A 24,059-nucleotide genomic window follows, 5' to 3' on the forward strand; every position below is an offset into this window, starting at 1 on the left:
TTTTGTTCCTTTATTTTTATTTTTGCTTGCACCCGGTGCCAGTTTCTCCTGAACGGTGAGCTAGAAGAAGGTCAAGGGGAAGACAAAAGGTTGTGATAACTCATGATGCATGGCTAAGCTGGGCAGCAGAGGTGTGCAGTCCAAGTATTGGCACAGAAATGGGAAGGGAAGTGATGGCCGGCAAAGTAAAGATTTGTTTGGTGCCACCTTAAGAAAACTTAGTTGAGCATTTTTAAGGAAGTAAAGGGGTTTGCCGCTCCCTGTGCTCCTAAGGACAGTTCTGGCAGTTGATCTCGCTTTCCTCTCCAGGCCTTTCGGGCACAATGGGAGAGAGCATGGGGGTGAAAAGTATAAGCAGGTGGTCTGCTATTTCACCTTGACAGCAGGTCACTGCCTGAGCCTGTCCCTGCTGCTCTGGTCTCGCAGAGAACGCTGCTCTGGACAGTTCAGCAAGTGCACAGCTCCTTCCAGCTAAGGTGAGATTAGGCGGATGAAAACCTCAAAACAGCTTGGCTGAGAAGCAAGGAACCCATGTAAAAAGTGGGGGGTGACGTGGAAAAGCAGCTGTTGGTCATGGAGGACATCTGGCTTGGGTGAGGCTGGCGCGGGAGGGCTGGCTGTGCAATGCATAAGTGTGCAGTGCTAAGCCCTTGCACTTGGATGCAGCTGCCTTTTGCATTGAACTTCAGACAGTCGTTGCTCGCTCGCTCTCTCTTTTTTTTGATTGACTCTGTTTGTACAACTCTCCTCTGGGACAGAGGAAGGGAAGAGATTCCCTAAGCACAGAGGCGTTTTCAGGTGGTTTTTAACTCTGCCGAAAAGGAATAACTTTAGTGCACGGACAGCGTCTGTGGGAGGGATGTGGAAGGGGACCTGCGGGGTGCATCTCAGCACCTTTCGGATCTGTGCGGATCGATAGATACTGTGCAAATCCGTAGCAGGCTGCGTGAGGAGGCGTTGCCGTTTGGTCACGTTCGTTTACCAGCGTCTGGCTGATTTGCGTGGGCATGAGATGCTGCTGCGAGACCCAGATGTTTGGCATTAGCTATTCAGGCAGGGTGTGTTGTGGCCTTGGTGAAGTGAATCAAATGAATGCGTCAGTGCGTGGAAATCTGGCCTGAATCTTAATCTTTTCCTTAACTGAGAACCCGATTTCTCTCCTCCACATGATAGTCCCAGTGGGAGCTACTGGGTGCCGAACGCTATCAAAACTGTGGCCTTTCCTGTGATGCCACAGTGAGAGTTGGGTTCTTCTGAAAATTCGGTCCCCCATTGCGGGAGCTGAGCACTGGAGGCTGCGGTCCTTACTTTCAGCCCGGCAGTTTCCTGGGGACTATGAATGACCAAACCCTCCTAGTGCCCTTGGTGTCTGACAGCCTGGGAGTGTTTGCCATCAAAGACTCTGCTGCCTTTTGACCTCCGTAGAAAAGTTTTAATTGACTCCCATCTTAGGTACCATATATATTATAGAGGAAGTCTGAGGAATGGGACAGACCGGCTGTGTCGTGGTGTCGAGTAGGTATGGCCCACGTACCATAATTGTCCCAAGCTCTCTTGAAGATAACCCTTGGCAGAGAGCACCTGACTTTTGGGAGAAGCAGGGTCTGGTGTGCCGCCTTTTATTCCAGGTGCAGTTCGAGTTCAGTTTTCTTGAAAAATTGCCTAAAACCCCTCAGACTAATGGAGGTGTCAAGTTTTAGCTTCCTGCTGTATGGCAGTCGTGCAGAGGGGTAGTTTGAACCTTTGCTTTGCCTGGCCCAAGCAGTGGTTGTGTGTCTGTCGAGCTGATCAAAGAGTTCACCCCAATACTTCGTACACTTTGCGGGCGAAGCAGAGACAGTACACTTCATAATACCATTGGGACTTTTGTACAGAGCGCCTGAACCGCAACATGCTCAGTAGGGACTTTGGGCTTCTCAGCAGGATGTCGTATAAGGCGCACCCTTTGATCTTTCCATCTCAGCATTACTTTTATCATTCTGAAGCTTTACAAATTGCTGTAACATGCCTTGATGTGTTGACTTTCATGGGTGTGGGGGTTGGCATCCCTTTTGTTGCATTGTTTTAGGAAGTTTACTGAGCAGGGCTGTATAGTGACAGTAGTCAGGTGGAAACAAATCAGTCACTTGATGTGCGCTGTTAGGAGAAAGTCACGGTCATATACACATGCACAAGGCTACAGCTCCTGAAAGACACTGTGCGCTCTTGACCCGATTTAGAGGTATTTGGTGGATTTGAAGTGGGTACCTGCGGGCTGTGTAGAAGGGACAGAGTGGGCTGGGACGTGATGCTGAGACTAGGGTTAATTGGTGGCTAGGGTTCCCGATTTTTAAATCGGCCATTCATTTCACCGTGTCGCTTGAGTGTTCAGCCCAACTATAATAAGGCACTGTACGCGGTCCCGTGAAGAGTACGTTCAAAATCCAGCCTGTCCAGAGCCAGATCGGATGCGTCGTTCCAGTCTCATCGCTTTTTTGCGTCTGTTTGGTTTGCGTCCTCCTAATTATGTGGTTTAGCTTGTCTCTCTTAGCGGCTTCTGTGCCGCAGATTGATTGGGTCAGCATGCGATGCCTCGGTGAGCTGATCCTGGTAAAGCCTCCAGACAAAGCTCTGTCATCAGCATGGCGTTAAACAACCAGGCCATTCTATCCAGCCTGCGGGGCCCTGAAAACATTTGAGAAACGGGCATGAAAACCCACAGCCGCCAGCTGTGCGGTCCAAATCCAGGGAGTTTTTCATTTCTGCGGTAACCCTAGGCCACCAGTTCCCAATCTGTTTGCATGCCATGACCCAGTTTCCAGCTGGCTGAGGCTGCTTGTAGCCACAAATCCAGATGAAGCCCATCTTTGGTCACTGAATCCTGTGGGGCCCACCACAAGTGTCATGTCCCCAACTAGGGCTGTGACTCCAATTTTGGGAACCGATGTCTCAGACAAGCTATGACTCAGCTTTCCTGCCCTTCCTTGTGGCTAGACATTACAATAACGATGTGACAGGAGAGAGATGCTCTCTGGCGTTCTTCTTCCTGCAGTCCGGTTGCCCAACATCGGTGACCTCATTTTACCCAAATGCGTTACAGTAAATTGGGCAGTTCCTTGGATAATGTCTGCGGAGCTGAAATGCACTGGAAAGAGCATTCATCCCTTCGGTGCTTGGGGCTCCTCCTATGGTTTATTGGGGTAATTTGTTCTTTGAAAAGCTCTTCTGAAATGTCAGTCCCTGTGCTTGGCTCTTGGGTCAAGCTGCCAGAGTGTGGTTGTACCGTGGGAGCTGGTGATGCCACAGCTCTCTCAATCCCCAGCCTGTGTGTAGAGCATCTGTTGATCTTGGTAGCACCCTAGGGAGTTTCATAGATTTCACAGATTTCATAGACATTAGGGCTGGAAGGGACCTCGGGAGATCATCGAGTCCAGCCCCCTGCCCAAAGGGCAGGAAGTCAGCTGGGGTCATAGGATCCCAGCAAGATAAGCATCCAATTTACTCTTGAAGGTGTTCAATGTAGGTGCTTGAACCACCTCCGCTGGCAGACTGCTCCAGACCTCGGGGGCTCGGACAGTAAAGAAATTCTTCCTTATGTCCAGCCTGAAACGGTCTTGCAGGAGTTTGTGACCGTTCGACCTCGTCATCCCTCGGGGCGCTCTGGTGAACAGATGTTCCCCCAGATCCTGGTGGTCACCCCTGATAAACTTATAGGTGGCCATCAGATCACCCCTGAGCCTGCGCTTTTCCAGGCTAAAGAGTCCCATGGCTCTCAGCCTGTCATCATAAGAATTGTCTCCAAAAAGCTGTCCTGTGGTCATAGCGTGGCCTAGAGGGAGGTGATGTGTTTGGTATGGGGAGAGGAAAGAAAGGAGAGACTTCTGTGGACTCATGGGGTGCATATGTTTCTACCTCGTTCCGCTGTTACACAACTTCTAGCTGTTGCACAATTCCTGCGTTTAATCCAAATCTCATGTTGTGTTAGTGGGTTCATGACAGCATCGTACGCTGCTTAATTTCTTTTTTATTGGCCAGCACTCTAATTTCTACAGGGGCAAACACTTATTAGGAGTCCTGACTTCTATTTGATACAATTTATTTACAGTGACTAATGCCCATTCCTTAATACAGGGGTGGGCAAAATGTGGCTCGGGGGCCGGATGCGGCCCCGCCAGGCCATTCTATCCAGCCTGCGGGGCCCTGAAAACATTTAGAAAATTAATATTAATTTGCCCTTGGCTGCCTGTCATGCGGCCCTCGATGGCTTGCAAAAACTCAGTAAGCGGCCCTCCACCCAAAATAATTGCCCCCCCTTCCTTAAAAGGTAGCTCCACCAGTTAAGCAAAACACAACTTTGAAGGAATCAAGTAAGAAAACTCTTTGGGATGGGGTAGCCAGTGCACACGTGACGTGTTGACACAGCATCCAGCACTTGGGGAGCCCAGCCTGGTTGATTTGTGAGACACTTCCGCTATCTACTTGTCCAACACCACCAAGGGATTATCAAACGGGAGCTGTGACATAAGGTCTGAGAGTATGACGCCCCTGTGAATGTTACGATTGCTGTTTGGCACGGAAGGAGTGTGGATACTAGAGAGACAGGTGCGTGTAAACCCGTAAGGCCACATCAGGAGTGGCAGCTCTCTACCACTACAGGAGGCCAGTAAGCTCTATTGGCTGAGCAGTCCTTGCATGGGTGCAAGTTTCGGCTGGTTACAGATATTCAAAAAGCCCGAGGTGGAATTTGAGTGATGTGACTTTCTGCAGGCAGCATAGTTTAGATTGGCAGTGAACAGCACACACATTTCTCTGGGGGGACAAGTCTTAGACTGGATTCTGCCATTTTTAAACCAGTTTGTGCGCCGAACTTCTGTTGTGTTACAAGGACAGCCCAGTTTTGTGCATCAAACTCCTGTTCTGTTACAGGTGTAGACCAATTTCTTATCACTTATCACACTTTTACCAGTATGCCCGAATGCTCAGCTACATGTTGCCCCGCTGGAGGAAAACCACGTCCTACAAGAGACTTGAGCTAGACCTGCAAGAGCCCAGTTTTGGTCTTAGAACGGTTGGTTTCTGCTGGCAAAAACCACGTCACCCTACTTCCCGCTCCAGGTCTGTGATGCAGATGTGATGCGGGTTAACACTGAGCCCTCGTTCTGTCTAGAGGAGCGGCCCCTTTAGGAAGGGAGAGACGTTTCGAAAGCTCTGAATGGCTGCGGGTCTCCTGACCTTGGGTGCTACGTCAGCTGGATATGAAATGTTTTTCAGGTTTCCCATAGTGACACAGCCTTCAAAGTTTTGCAATTTCATCTGCCTCGTGGCAAGGCTTCCTGAACCTGTCCTGAGTGTGTCCTTTGTTCTTGCAAGAAAACCGGCTGTTCTGTTTCTCTTCCCTCTGAGGAACCTCACGATGCGACGGGCAAAATGTCAGGGATAATTAGGTGAGCAAGACTCATGGAGCCACCATGATCCACTCCTCTTGCTGCCACTCTGCCCTTGCCACAGAGAATTATTTATGGGTTTCTCTTCCTCAAAAGTGGGCCCCTCGTTGGCATGGGCGAATTTCTGGTGAAACACGATGCTTTGCTGTCCTGTCGAGACGGGAGCATCTCTCAAAGTAGGTCAAGTATTTTTTTTTTTTTAAAACACATGCAGATTTGCTTGTTACCATGGATATTGCTTAATTATACACCAATAATCCCCCATGAGAACATCATTGTCGCTGCTCATTTTTCTGTTTTTTAAATATTCCCAGGAACTGGTAGGGATGCTTCAAGGAAGCGGCACTAGGAATGACAGGCTGAGGCTGAGTGAAGGAAAATGTAGGTTAGATATCAGGGAAAAGGTGCAGATTTTGTAAGACGCTGGGAGAGGTCCCCAGTGGTAGCACCACACCCACACCATTCCCTGCCATTTAAAACCACATTGCACCAAGTACTGGTGCCAGGTCTCCTGGTACCTCATTGTTCTCCTGGTACCAGGGCTTGACCGATCCTGGACTAGTAGGTGTGGGAGCTCGATGCCGAATTATATAGGACTGAATTAAGCACAGGCTCAGACCTGTTCAATTTAAAACTTCTATTGTTTCACAAAGTCATAAACTAAAGGAGGTCTGTTGGTTCACGAGGTTCCCAAATCAAGCCCTTGCTCTCTAACCCGGAGGCTAGGTGCGGCTGCCTGATTCAGTAGTCTCAGAACTGGTCAACAGCTCATTTAAAAGGAGTCCCTTATCTTTTTTTAGGCAAAAGATACAAAACTGTCCCCATGGTGGAAGTGAGGCATCTAACATAACTTTACTATTAGTTATATATGATAACACTTATACATATGCATTTTCTAATTCTTACTTCTATTGGTTATTTAGTTAACTTATCTATATTATAATATCAGGTGATACGCTTTGTATTATAATCATTACGCTTCTTATGTTAATTCTTAATGACCTTTATATTTCTTATGCTAATTTTCTATAACCTAAATACATTATTCATCTATATGTTTTGCTGGTTTTTGCAGGGTTAAAATGTCAAAACTGACATAATATGCAGTTGTTTTTTTGTCATTGCGGTTTAGCCATGCAGTTTCCTATTCTTAACAATGTAAGCGGCATGTCTGCTATTTTTATCATTGTTTAAAGGTCAGAAGTTCAGTATTTTCATCTAAGGGTCAGAAAGTGATTACCAGAATGTCAATCGCTGACTCCTCAACCTCCTTGAAGCATTCTGGGAGTTTTAGTGCATTTTTTTTTAATGCTAGGCCTTGCTTAGCATAAGCACTCTCTCACAATAGGAAAGATGATTGTGAAGGTCTTTAAAGCTTCCAATTTCCATTTGTTTGGAGACTACAAGAACAGAGCTTGTAGCCATGCCTTTGGGGAAAACTGCAAAATTGCACTACTTTTCGACCAGGATCTATCGGGGTGTAGCACCCTGTATCTACCAACCACTGGTACCCAGGCAGACCCGATTAAATATTGCATCTCTTCTCTTCGGGAGCCTGCGACCAGTTTGCTAATAAGCAGCCGCCTTCTTAGATCAAGCAGGTTTAGGAGTAAATTGAACAAAACTTCGGACAAATTGACTTGCTAACAAACTGTCCACATTCATGTTTTACCTTGTGTAATCTCAAGCTTCATTACAAACCAAGTTAGATGGGTTTCTGCATTGCATTGCAGGCAGAGAACTGACCCCGTTCACATTCTCTTGGCAAGCCAGGGTACTTTTAGCCCTGAGCTTTGTCCCAGCTTCTTGGAGACTTTTTGCCTCATCTTTGCCAAAAAATCAAACAAAAACTACATCTTCTTTGTAGTAAAGGCCAGGCTTGTGCATCTCTATTCTTCCCACTTCCTTTTCTCAGTGCCCCACCCTCTCCATGTGCATCTGAGCCATACACCACATAATAGCTTTTGTAACAGGGCTTTCGTGTGAAGGATTACTTGTTTCTAGATAACTGGAAAAGGCCACCCTTCTTCTTGATAAAAAGGCCCACATGGGGAGATGCTAAAGGGTAACTACAGAGTAGGGCATCTCCACATAGCAAATTTGCCAGGAAAACGACCCCACAATGCTCCACGGTTTAGCAGTTGGATATTCAGTCTTAATTGCTTGTAATTCCAGGTTTTGTTTGGGAGTGGGGGTAGGGAAGAGCATGCCGAAATTGTCTGGCTTTCCAATATCCCACTTCAGAAACCACAGGATCTGGAGATGTCTGGAAATAGCCTTTCCTGCCACCTCCTCTTGATTTTCGGTGGTCTGTAGTAGGGCAACACCACCCCTGGTCTTCCCCCTATTGGTCTTTGCCAGAAGCATTTAAAAGCCCACCTCTCCCCCCTTCCTGAACTTCAGAGCAGCACCTCCTCCCTTTTCTCCTGGCCTGCCTTTCTTGGCCAAGCTGTACCCTTCTCGACTGGTATTGCCGCCCTACGATGTGCCCCTCCAAGTGCCTTCCTGTGGAACGGCCGATTACTGCTTTCTGCTCCAGGGCTGCCATATTTCTTTCACAGCTCCTTGCATCCCAGGGGCCTCTAAACGAACCCTATGGTTGAAGTCCTCGTGTCCCTGGACGTTATGCATTCAACCCATCTCCTGTAGCAGGCGTCTGTTGCAGTGGGTGCTATCCCCAGTCTTCTTTTGGCAGGGCCATGCGAATGATGTTCCTAGAAAGTCAAGACCAGGGGTTGGCAACCCCTGGCACGCGTGCCAGAGCATGGCATGTGAAGCCATTTTGCTTGGCATGCTACAGCCCCTGGGCAGGCCCCTGCCACTGGACACGGAGCCTGAGCTGCTCCGAGCAGGCGGTGGAGAGGCTGCAAGCCCTGCTGCGAGCATCTTGGGCTCGGTGGTGGGTGGCAGGGGAGCCCAGGCTGCTTGTAGCTGGCAGCCGCAAGGGGTCTGGTTGGCAGCGTGCCTCAAGGAGCATGGTGGGGGTCGCAACAAGGATCGGGCCCCTTGTAGGTCCCCTGCCGCCTACCCCCGGCATGCCGACATCTTTAAAGTCAAGGTTAGTGGTTGGGTTGGCACTCTGCCCAAAAACATTACCAACCCCTGGTCAAGACCATGCATGAACTGTTTTCTTGGGCCAATATTCATCACTGAATGCCCTGAAATGTGTCACATCTTATTTCTCTGTTTCCAACCTGCAGCTACCCCTTTCCAAGCAGGGACTTGATGGAGGTCATTGCTTTGAACTGGGGTGCATGGAAAATGGGAAGGAGTGGGCAGCCTCAAAACATGTAGGGCAGTTTTTAGAAAACTTTCCACTTCTATACTGAATGGCCGCTATGCGGTAAGCTGGACAGTGGAGGGGCTGTGGCAGTGCGAGTGTTGCAAAGGTGGGGGTGTTTTCAGATTCAAAGGAGCCACACCTGCCCGTTCAGCTCAGCCACCTTCTTGAATTGGACAGGAGCCTCCAGGATAACTCGGCATACAGCTGAGTGCTCGGCAAAGAGAGAGGGTCTCTGTTTTCCGGCCACATCCAACCCACCCGGCCTCCTGCTAACTCAAGGGGTGAAATGAATCTGTCACTGACCCCTTGCAGAGAGCTGCTGAGCCCAAGCCTGGTGGTGTAGAAAGCAGGAATCTCAGTGACTCGTGCTATTTGACTACACCAGGGGTTAGCAGCTTTTTTGGGCAGGATGCCAAACCCACCTTGCAGCTTCGACTTGTACAGTGTTGGTGTACCAGGAGTGGATGGTGGGGAAAGGCCTGGGGCTACATTGCCACGCCATCCCCCCCGAGGCATGTGTACCAAGTAAAATGCCTTTGCATGTTGTGCTCTGTCACACGTCGGGGGTTGCCTAGCCCTGGTCTACACCCTGGGGCGAAGCAGTAGCAGGCTGGTGAGCTTGTGGTGGACCAGCCACAAGGTGGGTGATAAAGTGTCCACCTGGGGTAGGAGACCATCCAGTTGAGACTGTCCTAGAGCAGCAGTCCCCAGCCCTTGCTGGCCCAGAGACTCCAGTCCTGAGTGAGTCCGGTGCTATGGGCAGCACATGGCTCTCCCTGCTAACTGGAAGAAAAAGGCATCTGTGGCCACAAGTAACATTGGAAGGTCTCTCGGGTAAGCTGCTGACTACCAGCCAGTCCTTACTTGCACGCAGTCCCTACCAGCCAGTCCTTACTTGCACGCAGTCCCTACCAGCCAGTCCTTACTTGCACGCAGTCCCTACCAGCTAGTCCCTACTTGCACGCAGTCCCTACCAGCCAGTCCTTACTTGCATGTAGACCCTACCAGCTTGCCCGCAGACCCTACCAGCCAGTCCCTACTTGCACGCAGACCCTACCAGCCAGTCCCTACTTGCACGCAGACCCTACCAGCCAGTCCTTACTTGCACGCAGACCCTACCAGCCAGTCCTTACTTGCACGCACTCCCTACCAGCCAGTCTCTACTTGCACGCAGTCCCTACCAGCCAGTCCTTAACTTGCACGCACTCCCTACCAGCCAGTCCTTACTTGCACGCAGACCCTACCAGCCAGTCCTTACTTGCACGCACTCCCTACCAGCCAGTCCTTACTTGCACGCACTCCCTACCAGCCAGTCTCTACTTGCACGCAGTCCCTACCAGCCAGTCCTTACTTGCACGCACTCCCTACCAGCCAGTCCTTACTTGCACGCACTCCCTACCAGCCAGTCCTTACTTGCACGCACTCCCTACCAGCCAGTCCCTACTTGCATGCAGACCCTACCAGCCAGTCCTTACTTGCACGTAGACCCTACCAGCCAGTCCTTACTTGCACGCAGTCCCTACCAGCCAGTCCTTACTTGCACGCAGACCCTACCAGCCAGTCCTTACTTGCACGCACTCCCTACCAGCCAGTCTCTACTTGCACGCAGTCCCTACCAGCCAGTCCTTAACTTGCACGCACTCCCTACCAGCCAGTCCTTACTTGCACGCAGACCCTACCAGCCAGTCCTTACTTGCACGCACTCCCTACCAGCCAGTCTCTACTTGCACGCAGTCCCTACCAGCCAGTCCTTACTTGCACGCACTCCCTACCAGCCAGTCCTTACTTGCACGCACTCCCTACCAGCCAGTCCTTACTTGCACGCACTCCCTACCAGCCAGTCCCTACTTGCATGCAGACCCTACCAGCTAGTCCTTACTTGCACGTAGACCCTACCAGCCAGTCCTTACTTGCACGCAGTCCCTACCAGCCAGTCCTTACTTGCACGCAGTCCCTACCAGCCAGTCCTTACTTGCACGCAGTCCCTACCAGCCAGTCCTTACTTGCACGCAGACCCTACCAGCCAGTCCTTACTGGCACGCAGACCCTACCAGCCAGTCCTTACTTGCACGCAGACCCTACCAGCCAGTCCTTACTTGCACGCAGTCCCTACCAGCCAGTCCTTACTTGCATGCAGTCCCTACCAGCCAGTCCTTACTTGCACGCAGACCCTACCAGCCAGTCCTTACTTGCACGCAGACCCTACCAGCCAGTCCTTACTTGCACGCAGACCCTACCAGCCAGTCCTTACTTGCACGCAGACCCTACCAGCCAGTCCTTACTTGCACGCAGACCCTACCAGCCACTCCTTACTTGCACGCAGACCCTACCAGCCACTCCTTACTTGCACACACTCTCTACCAGCCAGTCCCTACTTGCACACAGTCCCTACCAGCCACTCCTTACTTGCACGCACTCCCTACCAGCCAATCCCTACTTGCATGCAGTCCCTACCAGCCAGTCCCTACTTGCATGCAGTCAACCCAGTTTTCTAAGCTCTAGCATTAAGCAAGGGGTTTCTACCCTACCTCAGGGTTCGACTCAGGAGGATCAATGCGATCCCACCTCCCCTGCTAGAACCAGAGCGCCCCACTCTACCCCTCCAGGGCCAGTAGGTTGTAAAAGCAAACAGCTCACCATCTGATTTCTGTCTGAGGTCTGAGCTCACGTGATATTGTGTCTGCTTCCTGATTTGGACAACAGCCTTTTTCAAACAGGAAAATAGTGAGCTAACATCTGTGGTGGATTTTCAGATGATTAATTGCTCAGGATTAAGCAGCTGGATTGGCAAATATCTCTGTGGATGTCCAGCCTCTTGACTGATGGTCACAACTGATTCGATGCCTCACCCAGCTTCACGCTTATTTCTGAAAATATTCCTGAGTCTCTCTCTCTCTCTCTCCTCTCATGGTTTGATCTTCCTGGCACTGTGTAGGCACCCTAGCTACTCATTTTGCCTTCAGCAGCACAGGAAATGAATATGGCAGGAGGCAAGAAAAATATTCCACTTGAAGGTTTTTTTTGGGTTTTTTTAATGCAAACTTTTTTTTTTTTTTTGGTAGAACTGGGTCACTCAAGGGGTGACAGTGTAAGAGCATCATCACCTAGGTAATGTATCTTGTTGCTATGGTGACCTAAAGGCTGCATCAGTCAACAGCTTTAAAAATTTGACAGTCGAGTGAGACTGAAGATTTTAATGAGGACAGACACTTACTTGCTTGGTTTCAGTAACCGAATAGTCTAAAAATACCCTTCCATCTTAATATTTCCGGGTCTCTAGAGTGTAAATTAATTCATATAACCTAGGCACTTCCCTTGCAAATTTTGACACCCTGGAATATTTTGTCGAAGCTGAATGCAACACCGCTGTTGAAATGGCAGTGGTGCTGGACAGTTTTTCCTTTGGATATGGCTGTTCTCAGTGGCCCAGAGATCCTTGAGATCATAACTTATTTCCTTCCTTCATAGGGGAAACAGTCAATGTTCACTTTTCCCATCCTTTTTAGCCTGGGACTATCTGAGCACATAGGAACTTGCCCAAAGATCTCCACTGGCTCCATGCCTACTGGATCGCTCCAAACCACTAGAATATTTGCAGCCACTAAAGGGAAGTACTTTCATATTGTGTGACTTCAGCTGTTGCCCGTCCTCTTTTCCATTGCCCCGTGGTGCTATTTATATTTTACAGTAGCCTTAAGAGGCCCCTATTTAAAATCAGTGCTCTCGGGCGCTAGATGCGGGTGCGAACAGCTCCCACCCCCCAAAAGTGACTGATCTAAATAGACCGTACAAAAAGCATAGGGGAAGAAGCGTTGCCTGACCTCCCGTTTTGCAAAAGGGGATCTGAGGCGCAGAGAAATGCAATGGTTGCCCCATGGTCATGCACAGGAGTGCAATGTGGATCTCCCCAGGCCCGGGCCCATTCATGCCAGCATTCAAGCCCCGAGGTGAGGTTTTGGAGGGAGATGGGTATTTAATGCGAGTGGATCTAACTTGCTTACTGATGTAGGTGCAAGTGGATGGGAGAGGAGCCACTGAACAGGAAAGCATTGCCTTTTCTGCTGCAGCCCTCCTGCTTCTAGCTCCTTGGGTATTCGAGTAGCTGTCCTGTGTTTGACCTCTGCACTTCCAGGGCCAACTGCTCCCGGACCCGAGCTGCAGCGTACCAATACCTTCACGGATGCGTCACTGGCTGCCCCTCGGGCACCTCCTCTGGATTCAGTCCAGAGCCTTTGTCTAGGATAAAACCAACTACAGCAGAAAACAGACCTCCCTTTCTAAAGAGCAGATTAACTCCTAACACTGGGCTCTTGTCTGCGTGCGTGTGTGCAAGATGCTGCGACTGAATTACGAGCCCCTAGAAGCAGAGAGCCTCAAACAAGGCACAGAGCCGATGGAGCGCCGGGGGTTTTAATAAGCCCGCTCAGGAGAGGAGCTTTGCAAGGCCCGGCGGGCGTAGCTGGGTCTTGCTCGTGGACGGCGCGCGAAGCACCCCAGCTTCGCGGCGACGCCGGCCTTGGGGATCGCTGCCGGGCCACGAGGTGAAACTTCTGTTTCTACTTAGTGGTTTTTCAGCCAGTGCCAAAATCTGGCAGCCGCTGGCTTTGAGAGGAAGGAGCAGAGAAACAGCTCACAGCAGCCGTTCCTGGCAAGGGTGGCACTCCTTCCCCTTCCCCTTCCCGCAGACATGCCAGTTTGCTAGTGCCCCCCACTCTTTTTTTTGCATTGCTCCCAGTCCGTGGTGGCTGGCTGCCCCAGGGGAGTTTCTGCGTTTGGGATTTGATAGGGGGTTCATACAAGCTGATGTCAGCTCTGCTCGGGGTTGTGCATGCTGTCCCTTGTGTCCCGCTGCCCTCCTTGCCCTGGTGCCTCCGTCGGGAGTCTGGGTTGATGGGGCTCAGCGTCCCTGCCACGGCAAACTGCTTGAAACTGGAGCGAGGAGCCACTTGTCTGGTTCCCCTCGGACCCTGTCGTCTTTCTTCGCTCCCTCCCACCCACTTCCCAAAAGGTTAGACCCACTTTCTTCACGGAGTCTGCTCAGGAGACAGGAGAGCCACGGGTTGCGTTCACTTTTGAGCCCCCTCTTTTGTGGGAGCGCCTCTGAAATGGGGCTCCCAAAGACAGTGGAGCCGTGTGGAAAGTGGGCTGAGACCTCCCAAACCCACTGGTCCTAGGAGGGGAAGCTCCAGTGCAAGACTGAAACATCTGGGATGCCTGCGTCCCGTTGCAGTCCGCGCCGCAGACTTGTGCTGTAGCTGCTGTGCTCTCGCCCTGGGAGTTGCTGCTCCCCGCCGTACAGGCCTTGATAGTAATGCTTCTGGCATCACTGGTGTCGGTGCTTTTTCCAGGGACTGAGCAGGCTGCCTCGGCCGGGCTGGAGACTGGCGAGCGAGCCGGTGGCAGGGCAGCTTGTTACCCAAGGCACATTGTAAAACGGTGACAATCCCTGCAGTGACACAGCTGTGCAGTGACTGTGCCGAGTGTGCATGGTGAATATTAAATTGGTCCCTCACGTGCCTGGGGCTGCTGGCCTGAAGCAGCACGTGCTAGAAATTAGAGATGGAAAAGACCCTGTAGGTTAGTCCCTCCTCTCCTCTCCTCTCCTCTCCTCTGCACCGACACACAGTTCTTCCCTGCAGTCTTTGTCCACCGGCTTTAAACGGTCCCCGGGCTGAGCCACGCAAGGAGGCTGCCGCGGAGCCGGCCCGTGTGTCCTTGGTCAAAGACTTCTGCTGCTTCTGATGAGACCTGCTGGTCCCCAACTGGATTGGGACATGTTGGGAGCTAGGAAGTGCTGAAAGGCAGCGGGCATATGCTATCTTTTAAGAGTCAAACCTTTCTAAAGTATGATCCCTGTAGGAGAAACCAACCCCAGTTCTCTTTTATGTGGCTAAATACATGAGGGAGAGGGCAATTTAGTAAGACAGCTGAGGGGATGTCAGGTTTCTGTCTTCATTGCATTCAAAATATACTTTATTTTTCAAACTCGATTTCCAGTACTTAGACATTTTTGCTGTAGCTCTGGATTCCTTATTGCCTGAGGGTGGGGGGAGAAAATTAAGCCCACGCTACAGGCTGGGCCTTAATTATAGGGCTGGTCTAGTTAACTGCTTGTCACTTTTTCTTTCTCTTATTGTTCATATTGAATAGTCATTTATTAGTGTCATTAGCTTTCCCTTCCTCAAGGGCAAGTAAACAAAAGGCTGTCTCTTGAAAACCAGTCCAAACCTTGGCTGAGATTTAATTCTGAAATGGTGGGAAATGTGCGTGAGTATCTGCGTTTCTCCTCGGCTCTTTCCTTTGCTCAGAAGTGACTTCACCCCTAACCCACATTGCCTTGCCCGGCGGTTGCTTGCATAACTCGCCAACTACAATTTTCGGACCGTGAGGAGCGGTTTGGCGAGTGCCCTGTTGCACACCTACCGGGATCTGAGCTGGTGGGATATACGCTCGACTGGCATGGTTTGGGCAGGGATGATCCTGCCTCTTGAGCAGGGGGTTGACTCCTGCCATGCCCTGCGGTCCCTTCCAGGCCTGCTTTACCCTGGTTCCACCAGGGTCCGGTTTGCGCCCTTTCCCTTCCAGATGGTGCTGAGCACCTGCGCTCCCAGCGCCTGGCCCTTTTAAGGTGTTGGTTACCACGCTATAGATTTTCTGGCTGAACTCGCCGTCTGTCGGCAATACGGTGACCCGCGTCTGCACTCCCGGCTCCCTTGGGACGCCCCAGCCCACAGGCAGCTGGTGCTTTCCGGGGTGTGCCCTCCCAGCACAGCTGCCGTAGTGGACTTGTGTGAGCTGGGATGCGTGTGAGAGGCATCCCTGGGGACGTCTGCTTGTAGAGCCTGTCCTAGGAGAGGGCTGGGAACGTAGGCAAGCCCTGCATATCAGGCATTTATGAAAATATTGGCCCGGACTCTGATGGGTGAATGCTGAGCTCCATCCATATTCCCCTGCTCCCCCCAAACTGGCTGGGAGAGAATCTGCTTCAAAGAAGATTAAATCAAACACAGAAACGAAGCTTCAAATGCCCCTTCCCTCGAGCCTCCCAAATCTACGAGGATGGGGGCATTGGCCACACGGGTATGTTTAAAGCCAGAGATGCCATTTTGCAAAATGAGAGGTGGTCTGAATTTGGGCCGCACAACCAGCTGGTTTCCTTTCCTGTTTGTACAGCACTCAGCACCGTCTGGGTCAGGGTCAAGGTCTCTATCTGCTACTGCAGCACGCACACGTTATTTTTAAATCCACCCCTAAAAGAATGAAGGTTGATGAGAAAAGGAGGTGAGGGCTAGATATGGCTCCTCCTGCCGCTCAAGCCAACCCATTTATCTAATTTGTAGGCTTCTTGGGGCAGGAACAGTGCCATAGTTATTAGTAATCCCCTTAGCCATTCCAAGCATGCTGCAGCTCTCGCCAGGCTTCCTTTGGGGAAGACTGAAAGGCCTGTTGTTATGTGCCCTTGAGGCTTAAGGTCAGACTTTTTTTTATTTCCCATGTGTGATGTGGCTTTTAGGTTTCTTGCCTGAATACTCTGAGAAGGGACGCTGGATACCTGGGTAGCAGAAATGTCTATTGCTGCCAGCTCTGCTTGGCTCAGGGCTCAAGCACCTTTGCGGGTCATATTTAGGACATGGGCTAGGAGGAGTCTCTTTTTCATTTTTCTCCCAAAGAAAACAGCGCAGCGCTCCTAGTTTTTCCTGCAGTTGGGCACAGGCAAGGGCTGATCCCTCTGAAGGCGCCTTTCATGCTGGGTTATTTCCACTTCCTTAGGATGCTCAGCAGACCGCAAACAGGCCTCTGAGTTTTTTCTGCCGCGATTTGGATCGTGCCCTTCCTGGTAGATGCTGGCCCCAGGAGGTCAGCTCTCCGAGTTGGCCTAATGCTTGCGTCGTTCAAGAGCTTGGATATCAGCTGAGGACTGGTGGGCTGGATCCTCTAGTTCAAGGCTAGGCAATTACCATCCTGCCTCCTGGGTCTCCTGTAGGTCGGAGGTGCTGGAGAGGATGAAAACGTGTGAGCATAAGACCCTGATGGACAACCAGTCTCTCTAAGAGCTGAGCAGCCTGTTAAGCCCCAGTGGCACCAGAACTGCCTTTGGAGAGGCCCAGGTTTGATGCCCACCAAAAATAATGGGGCATTTCATGCGACTTTTCTTGCCTTTGAAGCAGTCCTAAATTCTGTCCAATCGTATCCCCAGACAAGGATGAAATTCTTTGGTTTTGTTAAAAAAAAATACTTCTGAAGGGCAAATATTTTGTGTTCTGGAGTGCACGAAATACCAAGTGCTTAAATGTTTCCCGGGGGAGATTTCCCCTCCCAGTCATCTTTACGAGGTCTTTGCCCCCTTTTGTTACACAGACGGGATGCGGTAAAACTAAGAATTCGATTCTTCAGGCACGAAGAGCAAACCTTGCCAGTGAAATGCAGCTGAATGCAAATGAGTCCGGGAGTTTGGCCTTGTTCCTTGGTTACAGTTAGGAGAGAGCGTTTCTGTTTTAAAGGAAACTATTCAGTAGATCGCTCCCCTCCCCACACCCTGAACTTCTGGAAACGGTCCAGGAATAATAAAGGTGTGGCGTGCACATACAGCAGTGCTGTTTAAAGAGTTTGAACCCAGTTGCTTGCTATGGTGCAGCATTGCCAAAGATTAAGCCCTCTGTCACATGAGGTAGCGGATTTGGGGGGCACCTGAGTTTGAGTCTTTTCTCCGGGGGTGGGGAGGGGTGATACAAATATACGGGGGGGAAGCAGCGATCTGTCTGGCCCGTTAAAGAACAATACCGGCCATTTCTGACATATGACCATCAAGGTCCTACATGCCATTAGAATTTCTCATGTCCTGAAATTATCTATTTTATTCCCCCCCAGCTCTGATTTTGGGAACTTTTTTAGTTGATCTGGGCAGGGGGTCTTAAAGTTGCCACTCAGTGCCACATCTGCCATGGCGCAGTTTCACATCCATGGCATGGGATGCTGGTTCTTGATCAGGATCGTCTCCCAAAACCAGTTTGGGGTTAATCTGTACAGCAGACAGGGGTCCAGCAGTTCCCCTGCTATTGTTTTTTGGTTTAACTGGTATTTCTCTGATCTCTGTTTACTTTCCTTATAATCTCCATGGCTTTAGGGAGATCGCTCAGCCAATGCTTCACTTATGATTCATACAGTGGTTTGCACATACTCCGCTTCATGTCTTTTACCACAGTTGCAGAGCAAGTTAAGACGCATGGCCTGAGGATTTCCAGATTCGCTGCGGAAATGTTTGCGATTTGCAGCCAGGCCGTGGCCAGACTGGAACGAAGATCCTCTCCCGGGTACTTTTGTGGCTGCAGAAGCTCAGTCTGGATTGCTGGCTAGGAGATCTTCAGCTTGGCTGAAGAAAAACAAATGAGCTGTAGGTGATATTTTAATGCAAATCGCCACATCCCCTTGGTTTGCTTCCTGTTGCAAACGTGAATGTTTTGGGGTGTAGTTCCACTCTTGGGGGTGTTCGGGGTGCCTTTGGGACTGAGAGTAACTCTAATATCCCATGGGAGAATGATACAATCTTTTCCCTTGTGCAAGTAATGCTGTCCTGATGAGCAGGAGACCCGTAGTCTTGCCATACAACTCTCGTGTTCAGCCCTTTGTCATGATGCTATTGCTGTCGCTCTTCAGGTTGAACGACCGGCCGTTTTATAGTGGATTGTGTCGTGCTCTCAGTCCAATATCCGCTGGTCAGCAGGGCTCTATTGGCTTTCGTGGGATTTGCATCGGACGTGATCAGAAAAATAGAGCAGACGTGCCCTTGCATTAGTTTGCACAATATTTTTTTTCTTGGGGGTTGAATTTTTGGGTTGGTCAAGAGCTGCTGTAAAGAGCAGCCTGAAGGGAGGTATTTGCAGTACCAGGTGAGTCTCACTGATCCTACAAAACCCAGAAACAGCACTGGGTACCCTGGAGCACCCACTTATGGGCCGGTTGCTTTTTCACTCCTGCTGTTTGTACATACACAAAGTGACCCCCCCCATATCAGTGGGAGCTCCTCCCAGTAAGCCACGCACCCTCCCTAACTGCAGGGCTTTCTGGTGGGTCCTGTGCCCCGGCCGTCCGGCAGAGCGGGGTGAGGGCTGGAGGAGTCCTTTCCCTTGCACTACAGGGCAGTCTATTAAGGTGGCATCCTGGCGAAGCTGGTGCCAGGTTTGTGGGGGTGGCAGGAAAAGTAACTTCCCTGCACGTCCTCCTCTCTCCGTTTGTCATCGCGTGCACAAAAAAAGTTGGTGTTTTTTCTTGTTCTCTGCCAATGGCCCACAATTTGATCTCCTAAAGATTAAAATGCTTTAGTTTAACTAAGTCTTTGGGCTCGGTGCTGGGGTCCCAGGTGCAAATGAGCAGCCTGTGTTAGAGAAGCAGTCCGACTCTGTGCCCTAATGGTTGCTTCTGGCTTTAAGATCAATGAAAAGATGTAATCAGCTCTCAGGTTTCATTTTTGGCCACTCTCTTAGCCCTAATAAGTCTTCCTTTTGCGGGAGAGAACACCACTATTTTGTACAAAGGGAGGATTTTTTTTTACTATTTTCTGGCTTTGTGTGAATAGTGTTTGTAGCAATGCTAGGGATGTTTGGGCCTGTGGGGGATGTGTTTGTGGGTTGTGTCTAGTCAGTGCAGTTGTGAGTTGTAAAATAGGTGAAATGAAGGGACTATAGCAGGGGTGGGCAATTATTTTGGGTGGAGGGCCATTTACTGAGTCTTTGCAGGCCATCGAGGGCCACATGACAGCCATCCAGGGGCAGATAAATATTAATTTTCTAAATTTTTAAGGTCCCGCAGGCCGGATTGAATGGCCTGGAGGGCTGCATCCGGCTTGCAAGCTGCATTTTGCCCGCCCCTGGACTATAGGAAAGGTGTTGAAATAAATAATAGATTTCTGACCCTGATAGTCAGAAATCTCATTGCAAGCCATGGTGCAGGTGATATGCCTTGAATGATGCGTTCTGGGATATTTTCAGTGACACGGTAAAGAGGGCGGAAACGTGCGTTTAAAAGCAAGCTATGCAGAATGTGCCCTATGGATGGGCTGGTGGGATAATAATAGCATATGGAAATCTAGACTTGGCGTAATGCCCTGCTGTGCATGCGTTACTTATCCTATTTGGATACCCAGGTGGGCAAACTCTTTTGATCAAAGGGTCTCAGAAGTCATGCCCTGGAGCCAGCCTGTTTTCCCCCTTGTTTCACCGTGTCACTCCAGGGCTTAGCTGAAGCTTGACTATCCTCCTCCTACTCGACCGTCTCACCTGGCGAGCCCCGATTCCTGTGGTGCATCTGTGGGGCGGGCAGTGCACGTCACATCTGCCCGCTGTACTGCCCTTGTACGCAGAGGTACAGCTGGTGCAGATTTGTCCACGGTGAAGGACTAATTCACTGGCCTGCCGTGCTAGCTACTGCTACCCCTCCCCAGACCAGTTTCTTTCACTTGAGATGCAGAGCTCTCAGATGATGGGTGCCATTCACAGGCCTCCTTTTTCCTTCTGTTGTTCTAGCCAAATTTGACTCCCAGTTTCCCTTGCCCGTGGACTGCAGAGAATATCAAGGCTTATCACATGAGTCACAACTCCAGGCCTCTTGCAGCCAAGGCTAAGACACCTCTTCTTTTTGCTCTCCTTGGCATAGCTAGAGCAGAAGCCCTACTGTGGAAAGTGCATCTCTCTTTCCAGGCACAGAACTGGCAGAAGCTGTGAAGTAAGAGGGCGATGGAAAGCATCGGGAGGAGCTATGCACCTGACACAGGGGAAATGTTAAAATGGGAGTAGATTAGAAGCCATCCTTGGTCACACGAGCTTCTTTTTGGCTGGCAGAAGTTGAGTTGAGGTGAAAGGCCAAGGCAGGAGGCTTTCGTCTCCTGGGAACTCAATGTTCACTGCTGCGGTCACCGACTTGAAAGGCGGTGACACTTGAGCCTGCTGATACAGAGGACTTTAAAAGGCAACTCCTGAGAGCTGGGGTAAGGGTTTGCTCCGTCTGTATGCTTTGCCAGTGGGGATGCACTCCCTCTGACACTTGGCTGCTCTTTCCCAGACCTGGTTTCTCGCTCCCCCTCCGTCGTTCTTCGCTTGGCTCTCCCCAGTGTGCTCGTGTCCTGTTCTGTCATGCACTTTTTATATCCCATGTGTCGGAGGTGAGTACAAGCGACAGACCAGTCGCACGCATCCTTCCTAGTGGAGTATGAGTATGACACTGGGGCCTCGTCTAGCCAGCTTTGCTGTGGTCTGGTGCCTCCATTCCCTCCGAAACCTCTTCAAACGCCTTACTCCTGGAAGGAGCTGCTGCTGTGTAGTCAATTTGCTGCAATTCATTTGCATCTACGGCTGCATGTTATAAATCAGGAATGTGCTGGTTTTGTGTGTTTGGCAATACATCTTGCAGGTTAGCTTCTTTAATGGGAGAGCAGCTTCATTCTTTAAATAGAAAACCTGGTTGGACAGGCGTTCTCATCTGGCGCAGGGGAGATTACGGGAAGGTTTCCAGGTTCAGTAAAAGGTTAGCTAGGGTTTCAATAGCTGGGAGGAGTACCCAGCCTCTAAACGAACAGACCAGTTCCTGCTGGATCCAAGTTAGTCTGAAAGAGCTCTGAAGCACAAGATAATCTTGCAGGAGATTTGTAGGAAAGAGGGAATTCTGGCTGCGTGTATGAATGTGTATATATGTAGGCAAGGATTTCTTGGGGTGATATCTTAGATCACATAGCTGGTCCAATAAAAGATGTCACCCTAAGAAATCCCTGCCTCTCACATAATTCTTGAATCATCCTGTACAGCATCACTTGTATAGATGTAACTACCGTATATATATAGGGGAAGGGGAAGATTTCATAGGCATTAGGGCTGGAAGGGACCTCGCAAGATGTCCAGATGCTATATAATTATAGAATGAAGGTAGTTATTTTGAAAATCCTTATGCATCAGATGCTTAGAAAGGCTTGAAAAACCACTCCTGGGCATACCTTGCTCAAAGAATATCTTTTTGCTTACATCTAACGCTGAGCACATCCAACCCCCCGAACTCGCAATACATCAGTAAATTAGCTAAAGCAGCAAACTGAATCCTACTCAAAGATCCCGGTCACCATATTGGAGCAAATGCAATTAGTGGGTGAACATAACAAGCATCAGTTCACTGATGAACCCACACATTAGCACCCCAAATCTTTGGTGCTGGGTACCTACAGCTCAGGACCAGACTCCGTGTTTGGGTGTGAATACGCAATATGCGTGCGTTCAAGCTTTCAAGCTCAGGTCCCAAACTGCGATGCAGGAATTAAGTGGCCTGATTTCTTTAGAGACACTGGGCAACTGCAGCTTGCACTGATTTCAAGTGGAGCTGCAGGTGTTCAGTATCTCTGCAAATCAGGACACTTATTCCAGGGCCTAACTTGAGGCACCTGAGTTAGAATAGCCTGACCTAGATTCTTTGCAAAAAAGTTCTTGGGTTTGGAGATATCATGTGATCAGTCTGGGTTGAGAGTCCCTGTGCTTTCTGCTTTCAGAAGGGCTAGAAAGAAAACAAGAACAGCCTTTCTCATGCTTTTTTGTGCCGCTCTTGCTGCTTGGCACTGGGTGGCCTGCAAAAGAGAGCGATGGATGTGAGCTGGGGAGGGGGGAGTGGGGAGTTTAGCTGGTGTCTCTCAAACCGTAGAGTTTGGTTTTGAGCATCCTTTTTTAATCCAGCCAATTCTGCCTGTCCCCCGGCGTCATCAAAAAGCGATGGATAAATATTGCAGCCACTGAGTTGATCTCCCAGTCCTCTGGCAGTGGCATCCAGCTTCCTTTTTGCTGGGCTCTGCTGCTTTGGTGTCTGCTAATAAGCCTTTGCCTGGGCAGTAAACATCACGCTGTAATTTAATCACTGGGATTCCTCTCTCCTGGCACAGCAGATAAATGCCACGTGATTGTAGATGGCTTATTTAAAATATCAGGATCGTGGGCGTTGTTGAACAGAAGCAGACCATTGGCTCAAATCCTGGGTGCTGCCTCTGGCTATAACCAATACCAACAGTATCGATTTCCCCACCGTGCACCTGGCTAGTCCAATGCTGGGTTGGGGTACTGCAGCTTAGGATACTTTAATTCTTGGTCCCGATGGGCAATCAGCCTAGCCGAGTCCCTGAAGCCAGATACAGAAAACCAAAGACCCAACAGGGAGAGGCGCAGTGCAGAGACACGCTGCTCGTTTTCCAGCACAAGTCTTGGAGGATGATTGATTTGCCGGTTTGCAACTATGACAGAGACAGACAGCTTCTAAAAATAGCTCTCCCCTTGCATACTGCATACTGGGGATATTGGAAAACCATCAAGTGGGCTAGCAGGCTTCTGAAAGAACGCTTCTGCCAAGAGTTGAAAGGCTGAAGTCTTCATGCCCTAACATGTGTGGCCGGTGCCTTGCTGAGAGTGGTTCCCGCGCGGGTCTCTTGGGCTAACGCATGACCTGGATTCCATTTCGCTGGGCGGTGGGGTGATTTTAATATGATTTACTTGACACATGCATTGTAGTCGCTGCTAACCTGAGGTTCGTACCATTTCTGGAACGTCGTGTAACAGTAGCTATGGAAACGCAGCTCTCCTGTTAGCAAAGCAAGAGCAAAATGCTCTTCTGAGAAGCTGAGCAGAATTCGGCTGCGTTGAGCCGGGGACTGGGACATTTTCAACAGAGACGGCTTCATTTGGAGACTAAAACCATTTAACATGCTGTTAGCTGACCAAAGGGAAGAGAAGTGGTTGCCATAAGGACCTGGCCGTGAGTGTTATAGATAGGGATCCTCGTTTTCTCTGATTAAAACAAAAATCCCCAATTTTTGGATTCAAGAAAGTAACCCCAAATCCAGTTTTCCATGATGAAAATGAAACACCACTAAAACACACACATGCATGCACGCACACACACACTCATGCACTTTTTAATCTGAAAATTGGGGATTTTCTTTTTTTTAAATTAGCTAAAACCAGGATCCCTGGTTATAAACAGGAGACACTGCCAGGTCACAGAGGGCATGTCTACACATGCATTAATGCACAGTAGTTACTGTTCATTTAGTTTAGTCCTTGCTTAATGAAGTACTAACTAAATGCACAGTAAGTACAGTTCCTGTGCAGTCACGTATTAGCATGCTTTTTGACCGGCATGCAAATGCGCAGCGTTAGGCTACAGGCAGTCCTCAGACTTGCAACACAATTTGTTCCTGACAACCGCATCTTAAGTTGAAACATTGCAACTTGGAACCAATTTTCTCATAAGAAGGCCTTCGACACCGTCTCTCCCCCCCATTCTCATTAAGAAACTGGGGGGGCTGTGTTGTAGACACCCACACAGTCAGATGTGTC

General features: G+C 49.9%; 1 protein-coding gene across 4 annotated transcripts in view; it reads left to right on the plus strand.

Annotated features, from left to right (window-relative positions):
• The window catches only part of ACOT11 (acyl-CoA thioesterase 11), an 89,090-nt gene that overhangs the window by 24,714 nt on the left and 40,317 nt on the right, over positions 1-24,059 (plus strand). Inside the window, exon 1 of one of the 4 annotated variants that reach the window (XM_090048558.1) lies at positions 261-476. The exons of the other annotated variants lie outside the window; for them this stretch is intronic. The gene's annotated coding sequence lies outside the window, so the exon portion shown is untranslated. Of the gene's footprint in view, positions 1-260; positions 477-24,059 lie in introns of those variants that run through there. 4 annotated transcript variants of the gene reach the window in all.

This window comes from Crocodylus siamensis, chromosome 5, assembly GCF_052110815.1.
Source record: "Crocodylus siamensis isolate JL-2025a chromosome 5, ASM5211081v1, whole genome shotgun sequence".
Classification (NCBI taxonomy): Eukaryota; Metazoa; Chordata; order Crocodylia; family Crocodylidae; genus Crocodylus; species Crocodylus siamensis.